The following is a 21,352-nucleotide window of genomic DNA, read 5'->3' as shown; positions in this document are numbered from 1 at the left end:
GCAAAGTTACTTATATAATCTTTAGCTACAACTTTGTCGAAGAAGTTATCCTTCTATCTCTTTCTTATAAAAAGTTATTATGGATTATGTGTTCACAAGCCAAACTGGAACTTAGTCGTTGATTTCGCATTAATTGTCTATTAGAGTTGTACAACTTTGCTGAACATTGTGGGGAGCTATTTTGAACCACAAAAAACTTTCCACTTAATTTTCGCTGCTGGACCACTGTGCAATGTGATGAAATTTGACGTGCCGCAATAGAAATCATCCTAAAATTCAAAAATGGCCTCAAACACCTGGTACCGGATGTTCCGTTACCGATGGGGAAGTGGCCATTCAGGTCCAAAATGTCCCCATTGTACTTCCACTAGTCTTATTTTATCAAGCCAATGTGATTTGATGTGCCGCAAAATGAATTATCTCAAAATATAAAAATGTTCCCCGGGACCTGGTAGTGGGTGTTCCGGAACCGACGCAGAAGTGGCCATCAGTCAACAAATATTCCCCAACATACCTTGGGTGCTAGTTTTTGGCCATATCTTTCAAACGAGGTAAAGAAAACGCAATTCGGATTGAAAATGGATGAATGAGAGCAATTTCAAAACTTGGGTCGTTTTCGACCCTTAATGCATAATATGTAACTTTTTTTGCTGTGGCTCTTCTAGATGTCGCTGAAAGTTGAAATTCCCCCACAATGCTAATTTTTCAAAGTTAGGAAAAGTCAGAAAATTTCAAGTCTCTAGCTCGTACCGTTACTGAGTATCAAGCTTTGTAAGTATGCCGATGGGTCGAAAACGACCCCAATGCACTAGGAAGGTTAACGAAGTTATTCAGAAGTTCTTGCAGGCGCGTGGTCATCAGGTGAACGAACTTCAAAAAAAAAATCTTCCAATCATCCGCATATGCTAACTTGCGACCTGAGTCAAGCATAAGTACAATTTCATTGATATAGAGAATAACTAGGAGCGGGCCCAAGTTGCTACCCTGTGGCACACCGGATGCCTTAGCGAATAGTTCCGATGTGTGTGAATCCAACCCGTACACGAAGTATTGTACCGACGATCGATAAGATCGCAGCCAACGTCATATCATCAGATATTGCCAGGTGTTTTAATTTACAAAACAGAATTACCTACATGATCAATTCGGTCGATAGCAGCTTTCAGATTGGTGTATATTACCTTTACCTGTGCTTTGTTCTCGAGGTGTGTAATGCGAGTAGATGTGAACTCCACCAAGTTGGTGGTAACTGAGCGGCCTGGTATAAATCCATGTTGTTCCTGAGAAATATAGTTTTTAATTTGACTAGAGAATACATTGCCTACATTGATCTTAAAGAGCTTGGATCTATCCGAAAGGTTTGTTATATTTTGGTAGTTTCTTACGTTGCGCTTATCATCGGTTTTCAACTCGGGGGTCATAAATGAGGTTTTCCTTGCACTATGAAATGCACGCTGAGGGAACGATATCATAAATCGAACAGGGTGGTTTGGCTAAAGCATCGATACAGCGACAGTATACAGCTGATGGAATACCATCTGGTCTTGGTGAGAACGACTGTTTGAGTTTGTTTGCGGTCTGCAGTATCATTTCATGAGTTGCATAGAACATACTCATATCGATAGCATTAGTCACAAAAATTGGGAAACGGAGGTGGAAGTGGATCGGTCACACCTTGCGGAAAGGAGCGAATAGCGAACGAGGTTTGCTGAGAAGCACTCGACTGGAATCCACAAGGACAGCGTAGAAGAGGCAGACTCATGGCGACGCAGCTTAGCCAACGACATCCAGGCTGTAGACGAGAACCTGTCCTGGTGACAGGTAAAAGCCATGGCGGGTAACCGTCAGCAGTGGAGGTCTCTGATTTCATCCCTTTGTTCTGCCGGAACGGCGGACATGGACACTAAAGTAAGTAAGTAAGATAGCATCAGTAGGGACATCGGCAGCAGCAAGTTAAGCCTCAGTTGAGGAATAAGTCGAAGTATTGAATATCTAAAGAGTGTGCGCTCACGTCGTCCAGACACACATTAGACGGTATATCCCTAAACTTACGCTTAGCGTTCACAAAGCTCCAGAAACTGCGGGGGTTATGCCGAAGATTCGTTTGAACATGGAGAACATATAATTTATACAGTATGGCTTTATGATTCGCTTTAACAAGCGGAGTCGCTTTGTGCTCCATAATGGAGAGACAGGTACACTGTGGAACGTTCGAGCGAAACCAGTTAGTCAGGATTGCACAAAACTGATTCACCATATTATCAACTTGAAGAAAGGCGAATGATTCCCAGTCAAGATCGGAAATATAAGTAGAAATTGCCGTAGAATCAATCTTGCAATAGTTCAGAGATATTGGCCCAAGGATGCGCGACGGTGGATTAACGAGACCTGGAGCTGATGTCTTCAGTATTAGTAACGCGTGGCGAAGAACCTCTGGTAATAGTGGAACAGCAGCATTATGGACGCATACACTAGTAACTTCCGTACAGAAAACCAAGTCTAAAGTTCGACCCAGATGATTACGAACCATGTTCACCAGTTTTAGGTTGGCGAAGTTCATACCATCGATCAAAACACCAGCAAGCGACGGTAAAATAGACATATCATGGTGAACGCCAATATTCCATGATATACGAGGCTGGTTATAGTCTCCACATACCAGCAACAGATTGAATTAATCATTACACAACCCGTTGGCCGTTGCTATGTGGTCACTTAACACGGCAGAATCGTGACTTTTGTCAGGTGGAATATAAAGCGTGCAAAGTATAATTTTCATACCCCGTATGGTGTTAGCAACACATATCTGCTCCAGATGCCTACCGTTCACAGTTTCAATTTGGTTGCAAATGTGTTTTTGTGATATAGCGATTAACACTCCACCAAACTGTCGTCTACTGCTATTGAGTGAACTGCGATCACACATTGTAACTTGTACCAAAGAGTTGCTGTGACAGAATGCAATCTTCAAGGCCAGTTTCTGTCAACATGATAACGCCGTAATGGCAATCAAGAATAGCAAGAAAAACGTCGTCGACTTTCGTCCTAAGTCCTCGTACATTCTGGTAATACATCCAGATACGGCCAGTATCGTCGCTGGGTGTCTCGGTTATAGATACTGCATCAAGCTGCGTCGATTGAATATCCTGCAACGGCGAATCGAAATCAGCGGAGAAATAGGTGTTGGAAATTTCACACTTGTCTGGTCTGGGATTTTAGAAGTCCCGTACCCTACACCCGCATGCAGGACCGGGATGACCATTGTGCGCTGGCAGCATAGACTCGACTTCGGCGGGAAAGTTGGGGCTTCTATGATAGTAACACAGGTGCACCCCGGTGTCTCGTTGCGTATCGCCAGAGGTGGAACAAGCAGTCATTTGTTTTCTTGCAGTGTTTCAAACAGGCACGGCTCAGGGAACAGGCTATCTACAAACGGTGTGTGAGTTGGGCTGAAAGCGCGATTCCTAGCAGCAGAGGATCTCGATTTGCTCACCAGGGTAATCTCTACACGAGGAGCAATTAGCGATGCTGGAGATCCTGTTGAGGCCCAGTAGTTATTTACGGTGGTAGCTTCGAATTCCTAAAAGAGTATACCATATGGCCAAGTGCCCGTATTCAGCGCAGTTTCTCGATACCTTTCGTACATTCTAATTTTGAACGAGATAAAACTCATAGCGCTTAAGTCAGCATCCTTTTTTATCAACGGAAACACCTTGATAGGATCTTCGCACTGCAAAGAATCATTGACTAGATCGGCAACAACTTCAGTTTTTACACTGGAGTGAATTCAGGATAAATTTAACCAGAACAGTTGCTTAGGGGGAGACACGGTTAGCATGGTTTGCGAGGCGGTTTGTGGTTTGAGCCGATGAGAAGCGGCTTATAAGTATTTGCACGCTCTTCTCGGCGATGATTCTTCGGCGGTTTCTCCGATATGTGTTTCAGTGTTAGCAACGTAGTTGCAGATTCAGTCACTTTCTCGAAGAGTTGCTCCATTCGCTGGCCATTGACTAGAATGGCTTCTTTCAAATCACTAATGGCTTCATCATTCCTACCAGAGATGGATGAAGCTGCGTTGTTCATCGATGATATGACTCCCTTAAAGTGAGCCATTTTCAATAGTTTCAATAGCAACGACGGTCGTGGATTCGGAATTGCAAACGAAACGAGGTAAAGTATTTCCTATCAATTCAAGTGAACAGTTTGGGCAAAATCATCGTAATTACCAAATAACTTTTGGTAAGATTTGGTAAGATTACCAAATAACTGTGCGGGTGGTAAATCAAAGTTTTCTGTACCACCCGCAAATCAAAGTTGAGTTTCGCGCGTGATGTGACGAATGGAACGGTCGAAATAAATTACTGAAAAATCGACGGCGAAAAAGTGAAAATATAGTGATGAATTTTAATTGGGCACAAATTCTAGTGTATAGTGTAATTTATGCCCCAAAAAGTAATAGAACCAATAGAATGCAATGTTTAGTGCCTCGCGTTGCAAGAACTTATTACGGCTACCAGGTTAGTTGGACTAATTTTATTTTTTTGTGATCGTTTCCCGAGTCTATGGGAACATCCTAGATAACACAAGATCGTAATATAAAGTTCATATTAAATCGTTTTCATGTCAATTTTACATTGGAATTGTATAATGATTAGAGCATGTCAAAACAAAGTGAACAATAAGTTGTTTTGCAGTCGTACGTGTCCTCATCTGAGTTGTATCATGACTGTAAATTATAAAGCAGTAGGTATAGATGTTTGCAATATTTAGTTATATCTTAATCATATATTCAGGGGTATTAAGTTGCGTGTTATAAAGACCGTTGTATAAAATGCAAGGTAGAATTACAAACAATTGTCAAAATTTTCGCACGTATGTTGCTTCCACTTTGGTATATATATGTTCTTATCTGGCGTGAAATATAACTTTTTCGTTCAGATATGATGTCGTATTCCTCAGTTGCAACCGAGATATACAAACCAAATGGTTTACTGGGATGTTGGTGCACTGAAAAATGGAAGGGAAGAGTGAAATTCGGTGCCATACTGACTGCCACAAATGTACTCTGACGACCTTCTCGTTGACGTACGCGATTTGGTCGCAAAACCCTTGCACTTGATATGTTCGCTGTCGGCATGAACCGGCTTCACGGACTGATCGCAAATGTTTTCCATCGTAAAATGAATCAAAATTTAGATCTGCGGTAGAGATGCACTTTTTCGTTGGTGTTCTGGTGATGGGAAATCTAAATCGGCCACGCACTTTTTCGTTAGCGTTACAGTGACGGTAGATTTGAATCACTTTGGCCCGCTCGCCACACTCACACTACACGCACAAAACAATAATTGCAAGCAAACACTTTTACCATAATTTTGCTAATCACTTTCAATTGCACTAAACGCTTTAAATGATCAGAAACACTACTTTACAAACTTGATTCACAATTTAGCTCGATTGAACATCAAAATACAGATACAACAGTCGGAAATTGAAAAAATCATACTTAAACAATAACACTGCTGCATCGTACAAAAACGTCAACCGTAATGCTATGGGAGAAGCAAAGGGAGAAATATTTCAATTGGACTTTCATGAAACACTCTCAGAATAAAAATTTAGGCAAGCATCTTATTTTTGTGACCGTATGACTTTACTGACAGTTATTACGGCTCACCCTGTACTCATATTTTGTTTTAATTTCCATTTTCTGGCAATCAAGGCTAGCACTTAATTGTCGTAACCAAACCAATCATTAAGAACAATCATTCATCATTGCTTTCACTTATCCCAATTTTCAACTCCCATTGAAGAAAAATTCATCAACGAAAGTCGCTCTCTAGCGGAATTCCCTTCAAATAGCAACCCGATTGAAGCAGTATTGTTTTCATTTTCCATCAGCATCATCATCCCTTTTGCAGGCAGACGCTGCTCGCTGTAAATTCGTCGCTAGGTGAATCGGAAGTGCAACTTTTCATCCACCGTTTCATTTATTCCGGTTGACCGGAGAGCACTTTTCATTATCATTAGTTCGCATTAGTAGACGGAATCTTCCACTTCGCCGGGTTATGTATTGTTTTACTGGGCTGCGCTTCGGAGGACGGAAAGTTTCATCCTTCTCGCTCGGAGTTCAAGCTGTTTTAGGCGCAATCAACGCCACCCATTGGACTTCCGAGAATGGAACCAAATTCAATTAGTGGGTGGCTGAGTAGTTCGGATACTCAGCGCAGACTGATGTTCCCTTTGATGTTGGAAATTTCATCTGGCTTGTTATGAAATCGAATTGATCCCATCGTATGTCGCACCTTGTTTCGGATTCTAGAGGGCACTATTTGGTATTTTTGACACACCAACACGCGGTCGGCCGATGGTTTTTCGAAAGGATGAACCCTGCGGATACAAAAGCAGGGACAATGGCGTGTTGATGGGATCACATCTTGTGTGCAAGAAGATTGTTGTGAATACCAGACACATACACATAGACTTGTAAAGCTCCAGTGCTGTGCGGTTAGTTGGTTTAATGCATTGTGTTTGCTGAACCGGAGGCGTCTCGCTTTTTCAAGAGTTGATGGCTCAAGTAGGTTATCTATGGTTGAAAGCAAGAGTAACAGTGGAGAAGAGTGAAGAAGGATACCATTCACTCAAAGTTTCTTAGAATCTTCAGGCAATCCGAAGTGAATTGTCGATTGAGATGTGTGCTTAGGTAAGGATGGCCATGCATTCTCGTGAAATGGTGAGAGTATAGCTGCGAGTTGTGTGGGTAACTGCTGGCAGCCAGAATGTACAAACCCTCATTCAGCAGAGCTGAATATTTAATTCAACTACGGTTTTACTCGTAACAGAGTCGCTGCATTTTCAAGAATGTAGCAGAGTACTACGATTCAAAGTTTCGTGCTTATTTAACCAAATTTAGTTCTGTTTACTAGAAATTAACATTAAGCTTTATTTACTGCGTGTCGTCTTAAACGTTATCATTCTCAGACCTTGGTAGACAATGATTGTTAATTGTATTGGTATAATGTAACATAAATTTGGATTTAATTGTAATGCACATAAACCTATTCTCAAGTGTTTTACGATTCTGTTTGCTAAGACGACTCAATACTGAAATATTTCTTTATTTCTTAAACTGTAAATCCCAATTTTTGTGAGTACAAGATTTCTATATCTAAATTCAATCTCAATTTTTTATGATTTATCAACTCAACTTATGTTAGCTTCGTTTATTAAAAAGCAAAGCAAAGCTTTGGGTTACAAACGTCTTCAAAATTTTACCCTTCTTTATCGAAAGACTTAGAACTACGTCTTAAGGCAAGGTTTAGCTAGATACCATTCCAAAAAATCTTTCTCGAAATCCAAAATTAAACCAACCAATTAGACCAAAATTAAACACTAATTCATCGCAAAATGGCATTAACAACTACACAAGATAAAATTGTTATAGTGACACCGAAAATTATTTTGTGTTTTAACAAAATCTATAATCTGACAGATTAATTACGAGCATCCGAGTAGAGAAAATCGTTTACATCTTCATATAAAAAAAATTTCAACCTTAAAAGGACGGTTTTCGGTAAATGATAAATTTGTTAGGAATTTAGCAAGCTTTTCTTCTCGGTTTTCTTTGGAAACAGACCAGAATAGCTTGCATGATCAGCAGTACATACACCACATTTAGGTAATCGTAATGTTAAAAAGATGGGTACAGCTACCACTAACGCGTTTAGCAAACGGTGAAGTCGGCTCACTGGGAACATATGGCATGAACACGAACACGTTCCTCTAGTGGTTTTCATGAAATCGCTAATAAAACTATGAGCTCCACTAGAACGTTCTGGTGACCGCTGTAAAATTGCGTTATTACGTTCTGCTGAAAGCAGCAATAAAACCGATTATGCTTTTCGCTGCTTAACTAGCACCATAATTTAATTTAATGATACTTTTCACTTTGCTCCGCAAAGCTACACAGCTTGTTGTTTGGTAAAGAAGCTAAATCAATCAGACAGCTTCGTTAACTAGAATATATATTTTCGTGGGAAGAAAACTTAAAGTTTTACTGTCAGATCATCACGTTCGATTAAGTTTTTAGGGACCATAATAAAATATATTCGATGGAATAAATAATAAATTTTCGGCAGTTTCCATGGTTGTGCAGCATATGCGCATTAAATTTTACCGTACATGTATGATAGGTGAGTAAAATTATCCTGTCATCGGAATTTTGCCATTTTTGGAAAGTAATTGTTATAACAAAACAAATAAACTCAATTAGTTGAACTCAAGTTGTAGTAAAATCAATCTAGGTGCTTTCTGTGAAATGAAGACCGATTATTAATGATTTCCTTTCTGCAACTCACAGTTTTTGCTTTGATGATTTGTTGTTTGGTGAACAAAAAATGCAAGAAAACGTGCATTATGGCCTCGCATAAAAAATGTTTTCGGTGTTGAATTCCAATATTGGACAAACTTCTGAATGGAGTTGCTTATGCCGAAGGTGATGTATTGCCGAACATTCAAGCTCTGTTTCTCTGCTAAAAAAACCGAATTAATCCACCTAGCGGTGTGACCTAGCCTTTCTACTGCAACAACAATTATTTTTTATTCATATTCTCAGGAACATCTATAATAATTAAGTTGACTATATTTTTAAATATCAGTTCCTTAGTCCTCAAAATCCTTATTTAACAGTAAAGTTCACAAGAACGTACTGCGTGTAATAATTATATTTTCTTTCCTAGGGTGTGTAAGCATCATCAATTTACTTTCTCAACACCTTCTTGTTTATAAAATTTAAATGATTTAAACAAAAGATCTGTAGACAGCCTTAGGTTTTGGAGTTACAGGAAGGTATAGCAAGTTTGTTTTGAATTGGCAATATGGAAAATGTGTTCATATGAAATGAGAAATATTCCTGTTTTTTTTTGTATGCCAGAAGGGCATTGGGTTAAAAGGCCAATGCGATAGTCTGTTCATGTACAAAATATGTGAATAGATTTCTTGATATTTTCACCACAACATTTCGTCCATGCGCTCAAGAGTTATCATCTTTCAAAAACAAGAATTCTGAATAATTACGTAAACAATTATTGCGCAAATATTTCCTTTTTCACGTTTGAAAAAAGGATTGACTTCAAAATTTTTCTATGAAATTTAAATGCTTGAATTTAATTATGTAATATATCTAAAATGAGAACATAACTGGGTAGAGCACTAGATATAAAAAACGAAACAGAGACATTGGGTTTTTCCTTAGCTGGCACTTGTTCCGATTATTATTTTTGCAGAAAAATCAAATCTTGAGCTTCTTTTGTATGTATTTTCATGAAAAAATAATCATTAGATTGATCACAGCCTAAAATTAAATTGAAAAGAAAACTTTCCAATTAAATTCTACTATTTATTCTACTACTAATAAATAGTAAAAGAGTAAAATTTAATTGGAAAATTTTCTCTTTAATTTAATTTCAGGTTTCGTATTCTACTAAGACGCTCCAGAAACTTCAGTTGATCACAGCGTTTTTACGATATTGCCCGTTAGATGGTCAAGGAAATGAGATGGGGTCAAAGAAATAGTGCAAAAGCATGCTTGAGGTTGGGAAATAGAATAATTTTTCAGCGCTTGTGTTTTTCAATGCAACCATGCGCAAAATTGGGAAAATCAACTCATTAACATTTTCAGTCCTATACACCACGATACCTATATGCCTAAATCAACTGGTTTTCTTCGCTATTCTGCTTTTCTTGTCTGATTGGGAGTAACAGCAAGTGAAGAAAATGACTATGAAATAATAAAATGTCTCTCACTTTTTCTTGTATTTCAAGCAAGTTGCAAAATTGCAAATACATAAGCACATACACGCATACATACATACATACATACACACGTGCATCATACAAACATTGAATACAATCGATTCTTCACTGCTATATTTTAGTTTTACACGTTTTGAGCGGTTTAATACAAGGTACTTAAATACACTGAAGTCGCTTTTTACGCGGTTTTAACGTTACTATTTTTACGCGGTTTTCGGAATTTACGCGGCTTTTTACGCGGTTTTCGGAGTTTACGCGGTTTTTTTACGCGGTTTTGATTTACGCGGGACGTATCCTTCGCGTAAAAGGCGACTTGAGTGTATTTAAGTTTGAATAACTTTTGAACAAATCGTCCGATTTTCAACAACTCGGTTTTGTTTGATAGATCTTAACAGTAATTTTCAAATAATAATAAATTGTTGGATGTTTCTTATTGAATTAATGCTCATATGCAACAAAAATATGTTTTAAATACTTTTCTTCAATTTTCTTTATGTAACTTTTAAACCACAAGCCCATTTGTCACAAAATTTGGAAGTTAAGGTTTTGAAAAGCTCCCCTTGCAATCAATTTTGTTTAAATCGGTTAAGGGACCTACGAGATAATGAAGTCCCGTATTTTTCGTGTTTTTATACATAACTTTTGAACTAAAACTTATTAAAACTTTGTATTTATGGGACACCTAGACCTTTCATTTGAGACTAAGATCATCTAAATCGGTTCAGCAATCTCCGAGAAATGTGAGTGACATTAAAAGTGTTCCACACACACACACACACACACACACACACACACACACACACACACACACACACACACACACACACACACACACACACACACACACACACACACACACACACACACACACACACACACACACACACACACACACACACACACACACACACACACACACACACACACACACACACACACACACACACACACACACACACACACACACACACACACACACACACACACACACACACACACACACACACACACACACACACACACACACACACACACACACACACACACACACACACACACACACACACACACACACACACACACACACACACACACACACACACACACACACACACACACACACACACACACACACACACACACACACACACACACACACACACACACACACACACACACACACACACACACACACACACACACACACACACACACACACACACACACACACACACACACACACACACACACACACACACACACACACACACACACACACACACACAGAAAATGCTCAGTTCTCGAAACTGAGTCTAATGGTACCGTCATCCGGGGATACTTGCAACACTTCTGTGCATCACGCTTCTGACAGCTCTAACGCATTTGTTTGTTAACATAACCATTTGTAGCCAATGGCGTTTTAAAGAAGGGATGTTCACCTATTGTTTAGTTAAGTTTAATTCAGCATGTCGTTGTTTTTCTTCTTTTTATACGATTGGAAAGTAATTTCACTTTCAGAGTAGGGAAAATGGATGTGCAAGGTTGCGTCAGTTACAAGAGTTATTTATCGTATGTACAAAGTAAGTTCGCATCTGTACGATGTTATTTTGTCTACTGCTATCTCCAGAAAAAGTAAAATAGTGAAACATTCCACGTGCCTTGAAACGGCAATTTGCAATTCGCCGACATGCTGCATTTTCACCAAATATCTTTGAAAAAGCGATAGACAAAATTGGGAAACAGAACATGCCTCCAGTATATCTTGTTTTACTAGAAATGCACACACAATATCTAAAAATAGTCATTCGCGGTTTGAAATCAAATTTAAAATCATAAGAAACGCAAAATCAGAAAAGTGTTGCAAGTAACCCCGTTTACTGGGCAACTTGCAACACCCCTATTTACGGTTCATTCTACAGATTATTTTAGTTGATATTTTTTCTCATAATCATAAATCAAAAGTACTGACCACTATACAAGTTTTGGCTATTTACACTTGGACCTAAACGGTACACTTCGAAAGTTATACCAAGTCAAAGTTCAAAAATGTTGCAAGTATCCCCGGATGACGGTACCTGACATTCGTCCCGCTGGGTCTTCTATCGATTTTCGGTTTTCCAAGTGATTGCTATACCTTTATACTATATATTTATATAGTAGAATGGCAAAACAACAGAAAGCCTAAATTCGCAACAGTATTTCAGTGTTTTACAAACAATTTTATTTTAATAGGCTGTCAGTCTTATTAAATCAGAACCGATTTTGTACTTTATCCGACGTTTTGACTATATTTTGTAGTCTTTATCACTCTTTATCTCTCAGGGAGAAAACTGCGCTGTTAGCCCATTGCGTAGATCAAGACCACAGATTTGATCTGACCACTACTACAATTATTGATCACTGTTACAAAAATATGCACCTATACTTGAAATGTGCCATATCTCAATTTCCGTCAACAAGCGTACCGACGTAGAAGACCTCAACCATACATACTCAGGATTATTTGCTTCTCTGAAATCCACCAATCCACCACCCGTTACAATAAGTGGACGTTAGACCGACAGTGCAAAGAAAAACCAAATCGTGACAATTTAATTTAACAGACAGGAAAACCGATGTGTAACAAAAATAACTTGAGACATTGACCAAACTCGTGTTTTAGTCTTTGACCTTGAAATGCGATTAGGCATTAATTTTTTTTGAAACGATGGTTCTACAATTGATGGAGGGTACACGGGTACCAGCGAGCCACACGCCCTGGCGGGTGTTCTGGGTTCGAATCCGGTTATAATCTCTGATTATAGCTTGGTTCGGCCCATGTACCTTCCAGCGTAGGACAAAAGGTAGGAGTCACAACGACAACTTGTGAAACGTAGCTACCAAATACCCCCTTTCTTTCCACTCTTTTCACTCCATTCTCAAAAAAAAATTCATTGCTTTCCCCTACCGTCCCTGCATCAATTGTAGAACCATCGTTTCAAAAAATATTAACTTTGGACATGTTAATTTAACTAAACAATGACAGTTGACAAAGGACAGACAGTATTGTACGTATAAAATTCAAAATCAACAAAACTTGTAATAAAACTAACACCCAATGTATTGTAGAAATCCTTGATAAAGACTACAAAATATAGTCGAAACGCCGCAGAAAGTACAAAATCTGTTCTGATTTAATAAGACTGACAGCCGATGAAAATAAAATAGTGAATTTCACAGTCGACAAAACATACCCAGTTTACACACACATTTGCAATTTACCAATTTGCATCATTAGTTTTTTTTTATCATTGCCTCACCTCAGTGCACCTCCTTGCTTGACAAGCATATCTTCAATGTGTTGGTGGGTACGGTATAATTATCACTTAAATATTAATTTGCGTAGGACTCGTATAATTGCTGCAATGCACAATAATAAACCTCAAATTTGTATTTGCCTCTGCAATGGGAATAATGGTTTTTGTGGGACATTTGGTCATCCAGAAGTACACCTAGGTTCTCCAAATATAATATAACTCCAATGAATTATGTTCTTTTTGCAAATGACGAGCAATCGCTAAGGTCGTTCAGCTGTCGCTGAAGTTCGATGCATTCGGTTATCGAGCATTAAACAAGGAAAAACTTTGGATCGTAAACATAAATTAAGTATTGGCATGATGGTATTATCTTACAGATGTTGTTTAAAAATAATAAAAAAAAGCAATAGTCCCAAATTACTCCCATGTGGCACACCCGACAACTTCGTGAAGCATTGTGATTCATGATCACCTATTTTTACAGATAAATTGCGGCCAATGGGGTATGATTTCCGGCATTCAATAGTGTTTGAAGAGGTTCTCAATTTTGGTGGTCTACGTGATCAAATGCTGCTTTTTTATCTGTAAACAAGGCATCTACTTGAGCGCTAAATGCTGTGCGAACTATGCTAACTTTATCGTGAACGACCCCCGAGCAGGCGCGAAGCGCAAAATAATATAAAAACAATATCAAACTGAAGTATAATGCTATACTTTGTTATTGAACAGCTATGGAGATACATTGATAACACATTTTGTTATTGAGTAGATATTTAAAGCATTGGTTGTAAGATGAGTTTAATAACTGATTTTGTTATCATATCTTATTATGACCTTAAAACGACATTCGACATATTTAATAAATTTTTTTCATTGACTAAAGCGATTTTAAATTATAAATATTTTATGAAATGATTTTTTAATATCTCATTCTACTGCATTTGTTATTCAATACCTTAATAATACTAAAAACTCTTAATACAGTCATGTTATTGCTTTGTTATTCAAATAACCTAAGTAGTTATTCTTTTGGCCTTAAGGAGCAAAATTTTGATATAACTTTTTGTTATTTTACCAACTATGTCAGCCAAAACAAGATCAAATTTTGATACGAGATAATCGATTTCCATAACACATTTTGATATTTTTTTGCTCTTCGCTCCTGCTCGGGTCTGCCTGAAAAAAATCCATTTTGGTCCGTTGAAATATATACTTTGACCTCTCGAAATAGAACTTCACCAATTAAAATCAAACCAATCAAACAGCTTTGAGCCCACACGAAGGGACGTTTATTATATGGGTCATTCCACGTCAAGTGTCTGAGTGCCATGTAATCGACCTTCTCGGATTTGAACAAAATTTTGTCAGATTGTTCGTTTCAGATCAGCAAGAAAAAAAGATTGGTGCCGATTGGACGTCCCCTCGATTAATAGGAGTACCACCATTTTTGAAGAAATTACACGTTTTCGTCAAATCCTCTTATTTTCTTTTGCTTGTTACACTGGAAACAATAGGTTTAGAAAAACAATTTTATAATGTTTCCAAATGAAATTGTCCAAGGAATCAAAAAAAAATTAAATGCGGTCAGTGCTGGCAAATATTTTAAAATTCGATTTAAAAACTAAATTAGTGTTTATCGTGATTGCTACATCTGCTATGAGTCGATCGGTATCAAAACCATAAAAATCCATTCATAATTGACAGAGCTATGAGCGTTCAAAATCTTTCATTCAGCTATTAGCGTTCAGAATCTAAATGGAATGAACCACCGCGGTAAAACGTAGTCCTACGTCATAAAAAAATCAAAACGTGCCACAGTTGTGAATGTATGAATACAGATAGTTTGTTGGGGGAAAAATCGGGCCACAAAAAAATTGGGAGCAATCCAGCGCTTTTTTCATTTCATGATAATAAACAACAACGTGATATGGGTTCAAAAACATCAAATGGCAACATGTATAGCAGATCAATCGCTGCTGCACGTATTTATTAATCTCGGGGTTTGCGCCGCAAGTATTCTTTATCAGACAATCGTCATACGAGTCGTTTGCTTGGTGGCAAAGCTCCCGAGCAGAGTTCGACAATAATGCTGTTTCAAAACTATTTAATTCTTTCCTGTTGAATTAAATTAGTAATTAAGTTTTCTAGTGAATTCAAAATGAAACTTGTGTTTTATAAAAATTTGTTTTCAGTTTGCTTTAATGTTGATCTATTTTTGCACGAAACATACAAATTACATGACAATGATAATTATTTAACCAAATGGAAACTAATTTGAATATCCCAATAATATTTTTTAACAACAAGATTAATATTTCGTTTGATATTTTTGAGAGCAATATTAGTATTCCACTTAATTTCAAGGCAGGGAATTTTTGCAATCAATTTTGTTTTTCAACCTCTAACTCAACAAACATGAAACCATACCGAGTCATCAAAATCAATGACATCAAGATATCAAATTTTGGTTTCAATTTGCTCTGAAACATTTCTCGGGCTGCGAATCATTCACTTTATACATGTTGTTCTGTTTGAAATAGAGTTCCATGAATATGTCATCAGATTATTCGACTGCCAATAATCGCACAATCCATTGGATTAAACTGTTATTTTAGACTATACTGCTGAAATTGTCATCTATCACCATTTCGTGGTTCCTCGAACGAGTTCTAGTGATGCTGAACAATAAGCGCAAGCAACCAGCAATAATTGAATGAATACGCTTTTACCCAATGTGTGTCCTCAAATATTTGAAAACGATTATGACTTACTTACTTAATTGGCCTAACGTCTTATGACAAGGCCTGCGCAGTATAATTTCTCCATCTGTTTCGGTCCATGGCAACTGATCTCCAGTTCCGCGGGCACCCAGTGCTCGTCAGATCTCGCTCCACCTGGTCTTGCCACCTCGCTCGCTGTGCCCCTCTTCGTCTTGTTCCTACCGGATTTGATGCGAAAACCATTTTTGCAGGATAGTTGTCCGGCATTCTAGCAACATGTCCTGCCCAACGTATCCGTCCAGCTTTAACCACTTTCTGAATACTTGGTTCGCCGTAGAGACGCGCGAGCTCGTGGTTCATTCTTCGCCTCCATACACCGTTCTCTTGCACTCCGCCAAAGATGGTTCTTAGCACCCGCCGTTCGAAAACTCCGAGTGCTCGTAGGTCCTCTTCTAGCAATGTCCACGTTTCGTGCCCGTAGAGGACAACCGGTCTAATTAGCGTTTTGTACAGTGTGCACTTTGTACGGGGGCTCAGATTGTTCGACCGCAAGTGTTTGTGGAGTCCGTAGTAGGCCCGACTTCCGCTGATAATACGTCTTTTAATCTCACGGCTGGTATTGTTGTCCTCTGTTGCCAGCGAGCCAAGGTATACGAACTCGTCGACTACCTCGAACTCATCCCCGTCGATTACCACGGTGCTGCCCAAGCGAGCCCTGTCGCGCTCGGTCCCGCCCGCCAGCATATACTTCGTTTTAGACGTATTTATCTGCAATCCAATCTTCTCTGCTTCGCGTTTCAGTCTGGTGTACTGATCTTCCACCGCCTCAAATGTTCTGCCGACAGCATCCACGTCGTCAGCAAAGCAGATAAATTGACTGGATTTATTGAAAATCGTGCCCCGCATTTCGATCGCCGCTCGCCTTATAACACCTTCAAGCGCAATGTTGAATAGCAGGCAGGAAAGACCATCTCCTTGTCGAAGTCCCCTGCGAGATTCGAATGGGTCCGACAATCCACCCGAGATTCTCACACAGCACTGGATCCCATCCATCGTAGCCATGATAAGTCTAGTAAGCTTACCCGGAAAGCCGTTTTCGTCCAAAATTTTCCATAGCTCTTGTCGGTTTACGCTATCATATGCGGCTTTGAAATCGATGAACAGGTGGTGCGTGGGGACTCGGAATTCGCGGCACTTCTGGAGGATCTGCCGCAGGGTGAAGATTTGGTCTGTTGTAGACCGACCCTCCATGAAGCCGGCCTGGTAACTTCCCACAAATCTATTGGCTATTGGCGATAGTCGATGAAAGAGGACTTGGGACAGCACTTTGTAGGCGGCATTCAGGATAGTGATGGCTCGGTAGTTCTCACAATCCAGCTTATCACCTTTCTTGTAGATAGGGCAGATAACCCCGTCTTTCCACTCCTCCGGTAGTCGTTCCGTATCCCAAATCTTGACAATCAATTGATGCAGACAGTCGGCCAACTTGTCCGGGCCCATTTTAATAAGTTCCGCTCCAATGCCATCCTTTCCCGCTGCTTTGTTGTTCTTCAGCCGCTGGATGGCTTCTTTAACTTCCCTTATCGATGGGGGTGGCACATCTTCGTCGCTTGCTGCACCAATGTGGTCACTTCCTTCGCTATCATGGTCTTCCGCCTGCACGCCATTCAGGTGTTCATCGTAGTGCTGCTTCCACCTTTCGATCACCGCACGGTCATCAGTCAAGATACCTCCATCTTTATCTCTGCACATTTCGGCCCGCGGCACGAAGCCTTTGCGAGATCCGTTGAGTTTCTGATAGAACTTCCGTGTGTCGTGAAAGCGGTACAGCTGTTCGAGTTCTTCGCACTCCTTCTCCTCTTGGTGGCGCTTCTTTTCCTTGAAGAGTCGGGTTTGCTGCCTCCGCTTCTGTTTGTATCGCTCCACATTCTGACGGGTGGCTCTACGCAGCATTTGTACCCGCGCTGCGTTCTTCTCATCCAATATCTGCTGGCATTCCTCGTCAAACCATTCGTTACGTCGATTCGGTGCCACACTGCCTAGGACGTTCTCCGCTACGCTGTTAATGGCTGTTTTCACGGCATTCCAACAGTCTTCAAGAGGGGCTTCATCCAGCTCTCCCTCTTCCGGCAGCGCGGTTTCGAGAGATAACGCGTAGTTTTCGGCGACCTCTGGTTGCTTCAGTCGCGCTAGATTATACCGTGGCGGGCGGCGGTAACGTATGTTGTTCACAACAGATAGTTTTTGACGTATCCTTACCATCACTAGGTAGTGATCCGAATCAATGTTAGCGCCCGGATAGGTTCTGACGTCGATAATGTCTGAAAAGTGCCGACCATCTATCAGAACGTGGTCGATTTGTGATTCTGTCTGGTTGGGTGATCTCCAGGTGTACCGATGGTAGAGGTTATGCTGGAAGAAGGTACTACGTATGGCCATGTTCTTGGAGGCGGCGAAGTCGACAAGTCTTAGGCCGTTTTCGTTCGTTTGCGAGTGAGCGCTGAACCGTCCAATCACCGGTTTGAATTCCTCCTCCTGACCAACCTGAGCATTACAGTCCCCGATGATAATTTTGACATCATGTCTTGGGCAGCGGTCGTATTCACGCTCCAACTGCGCGTAGAATTCGTCTTTGTCATTATCGGTACTTCCGAGGTGAGGGCTGTGCACGTTAATTATGCTTATATTGAAGAATCGGCCCTTGATTCTTAATCTGCACATTCGGGGGTTGATCGGCCACCACCCGATCACCCGCTTCTGCATCTCGCCCATCACTATAAAAGCTGTGCCCAGCTCGTGTGTATTGCCGCAGCTCTGGTAGATGGTATGACCATCTCTATACGTACGTACCATCGTTCCTTTCCAGCATACCTCCTGCAGCGCTACGATGTCGAACTTGCGGCTCTTCACTTCTTTAGAAAGCACGTGGGTACTTCCGAGGAAATTTAGAGACCGACAGTTCCATGTTCCTAATTTCCAATCGTTAGTCCGTTTTCGTCGCCTGGGTCTTTGCCGATTGTTCCGATTAGAGTTATTATTATTACTTACGGAGTCCATTGCTTTGGTTTTTTTAGTGGTTCAGGCTTGCAGAGCCCGCAACCAACCCCACAGTATCGCCGGAGGGCCAACGTAGCTCGAAGGAGCCCTCCCCCCCCTGTCAGCATACGACCTTGGTTTCCACCGGGGTTGGTTACCCGATCTCCACCCGAGGTTGCTCGTATCCCGGCTGGTACCACGAGGAGGTTGGGGTAGGAGTTGCTAGGTAAGAGGCTGTGAACCACTGTGGGGTCTATTTTATGCCCAGTGCACAAGGCACCGATGGTACGCATTACCTAGCCATTTACCAGCCGATTATGAATCCATTACATTTATCAGCACTTTGCTTGGGATTATGGGAGTTCTCTGTAATTGATTTTATCTTCCCCGATGAGGCATTAATACTTCTGGGCATGTCTCTAGTATACTCCAGAGAGAAGTATCGTCCGTTCTCATCCAATGATTTTAGTGGAGACGCATGGTTTTTGAAACAAGCATGAAATTAAAGACGGCTAAGTAAGCCCCTCCTGGCCATGAGACTTTCCTCGTTTCGTATTATAAAATTGCATAATATCTCTGTACAGCCACTACCGAGAAATCTGCAAAACAAAATTCTAATAATGTTTGTTCAAAGCTTCAATCAAATTCAGCCACTCAGCATGCAGCAACTTGTATTTATGTGCAATTCGTGCTGCCATCACCACTCGATGTTAATTACCGGAAGCACCAGCAGCACCCATGCAGTTCGCATGTTGTAATAATTCCTCCTCGGTCCGGCACAAGTCGTCACTTCAATCAATGATGCTTACGATTCTCCATCGATGCAGAAATCTCAAGACTTCATGCAGCTGGCGGTATTGATCTGAATTACGAACAACCCATCCAACGCTGGCTTCCCGTTCGTGCGTAACTCGCCTTCCTTTTCAGTAGAAGCAACATTCCACTCAAGGTGTCTGGCAGGGTTGTAACACCGTTGCACTATGGGGCAGAACCCGAAAAAGCTCGGTCAAAACCTCAAAATTTTTATTTGAGATATTCTGTCAAACTTAATATTCTACGTATAGTAGACATATAATCTATAAGAAATATGCATAATTTGTTTTAATAAGTGTTTTTTCAAGAGGCATTAGAGAAGGTGAAACACAGTGTAAGAAGATATCATTTAATCTTTTAGTATCTAGCTACCATGCTGCTTAAAATTCTATACTTTTAAAGGACAATTCACATTAAAGGGATTATAAACTAATAGTTTAGGTGATACTAAGACAGATTTTTTACTAGTAGGCTTTGTTCTGACGAAGTGGTTTAGAACAAAAAAATTGTTATTTTTGTCAATTTTCAATAGTGTGTAGAAAAAGATTTCCACAGATTTCCGCTCTGACACTACCATAAAATCAACATTCAAGGTTAACTAGTAATAAGCAAAAAATTAGCTGCTACTAGTTGCGATGTTCGGAGATATTAAAGTTTTCCGAATGCATGTTTTCCGGCATTTTAGGCTACAAATTAGTAAATGCGCGCGCCAGTGCGATGTTCATTCCCGCTGTACGTTTTATAGTCATGCTTGTGTATGTAAGAGACAACATTATTATCGTTATGACATACATTGAAGTCGATAAGAGGAATTTAGCACATTGTAAAGGCCACCATTTAACAGATTTTTCTCAATTAGCTCTGTTTCAAGTCAAATTAGCAGTAGCATATGATCGGTTAGACCAGTGATGGCTAAACTGCGGCCCACGGGCCGCATGCGACCCTTCGTGATGATTCGAGCGGCCCGTGGACTGGTTTGAGGGATGGAGAACTTATGAATAATTTTGTTGGTGACACATAGATCACTCAGATCAGTCGTAATACCTCGTGCATATTATAGATCTGATTGCTTTCCTAAAAATCGGCTTTGGTGCCGCCTATGTCACATTTTGTTATGCGCAGAAATCGCCAGAGTTCATTGCGGCTCGCGGACTCATGGGGCGATCTGATTTGGCCCGCACCACGCCTATGTCTGGGCACCACTGGGTTAGACTTTCATTGAACTAGCCTCCATTTTGTATATTTAGAGTCGAGCATGTTGATATACAGAGACCATAGGTTACAGAGGCGCCGAGACACTCAAAATCCGCTAAATTTTCAAACAAAACGGAGAGCACCATCACAAATAAAGGTAACTCTCCGCTTTCATTCAAAATTTAGCGGTTTTAGAATGTCTCGGCGCCTCTGTAATCTACAATCTCTGTATGTTGATACGTGTTTGCAGGATAAACAGATTGCTACTCTGTTACTCGTTATTCTGCCAGACTTTAGCTGAGGTCGATGGCGGCATATCTCGCCCTCGTATCCTTTTGCTGCGTATGGCCAAACTAATAAAATAAAAATTTCAAAAATTTCAAATTTTAAGATCGTACTACGGAAACTTGGTATTATAAATGATGGAGAGGTATACCATAAAATATGCAAAGATATCCGTAATTTATCCTTTAAAAATCAAAA

This window comes from Sabethes cyaneus, chromosome 1, assembly GCF_943734655.1.
Source record: "Sabethes cyaneus chromosome 1, idSabCyanKW18_F2, whole genome shotgun sequence".
NCBI classification, from domain to species: Eukaryota; Metazoa; Arthropoda; class Insecta; order Diptera; family Culicidae; genus Sabethes; species Sabethes cyaneus.
The sequence above is the reverse complement of the archived record's forward strand: the minus strand, read 5'-3'. Positions refer to the sequence as shown.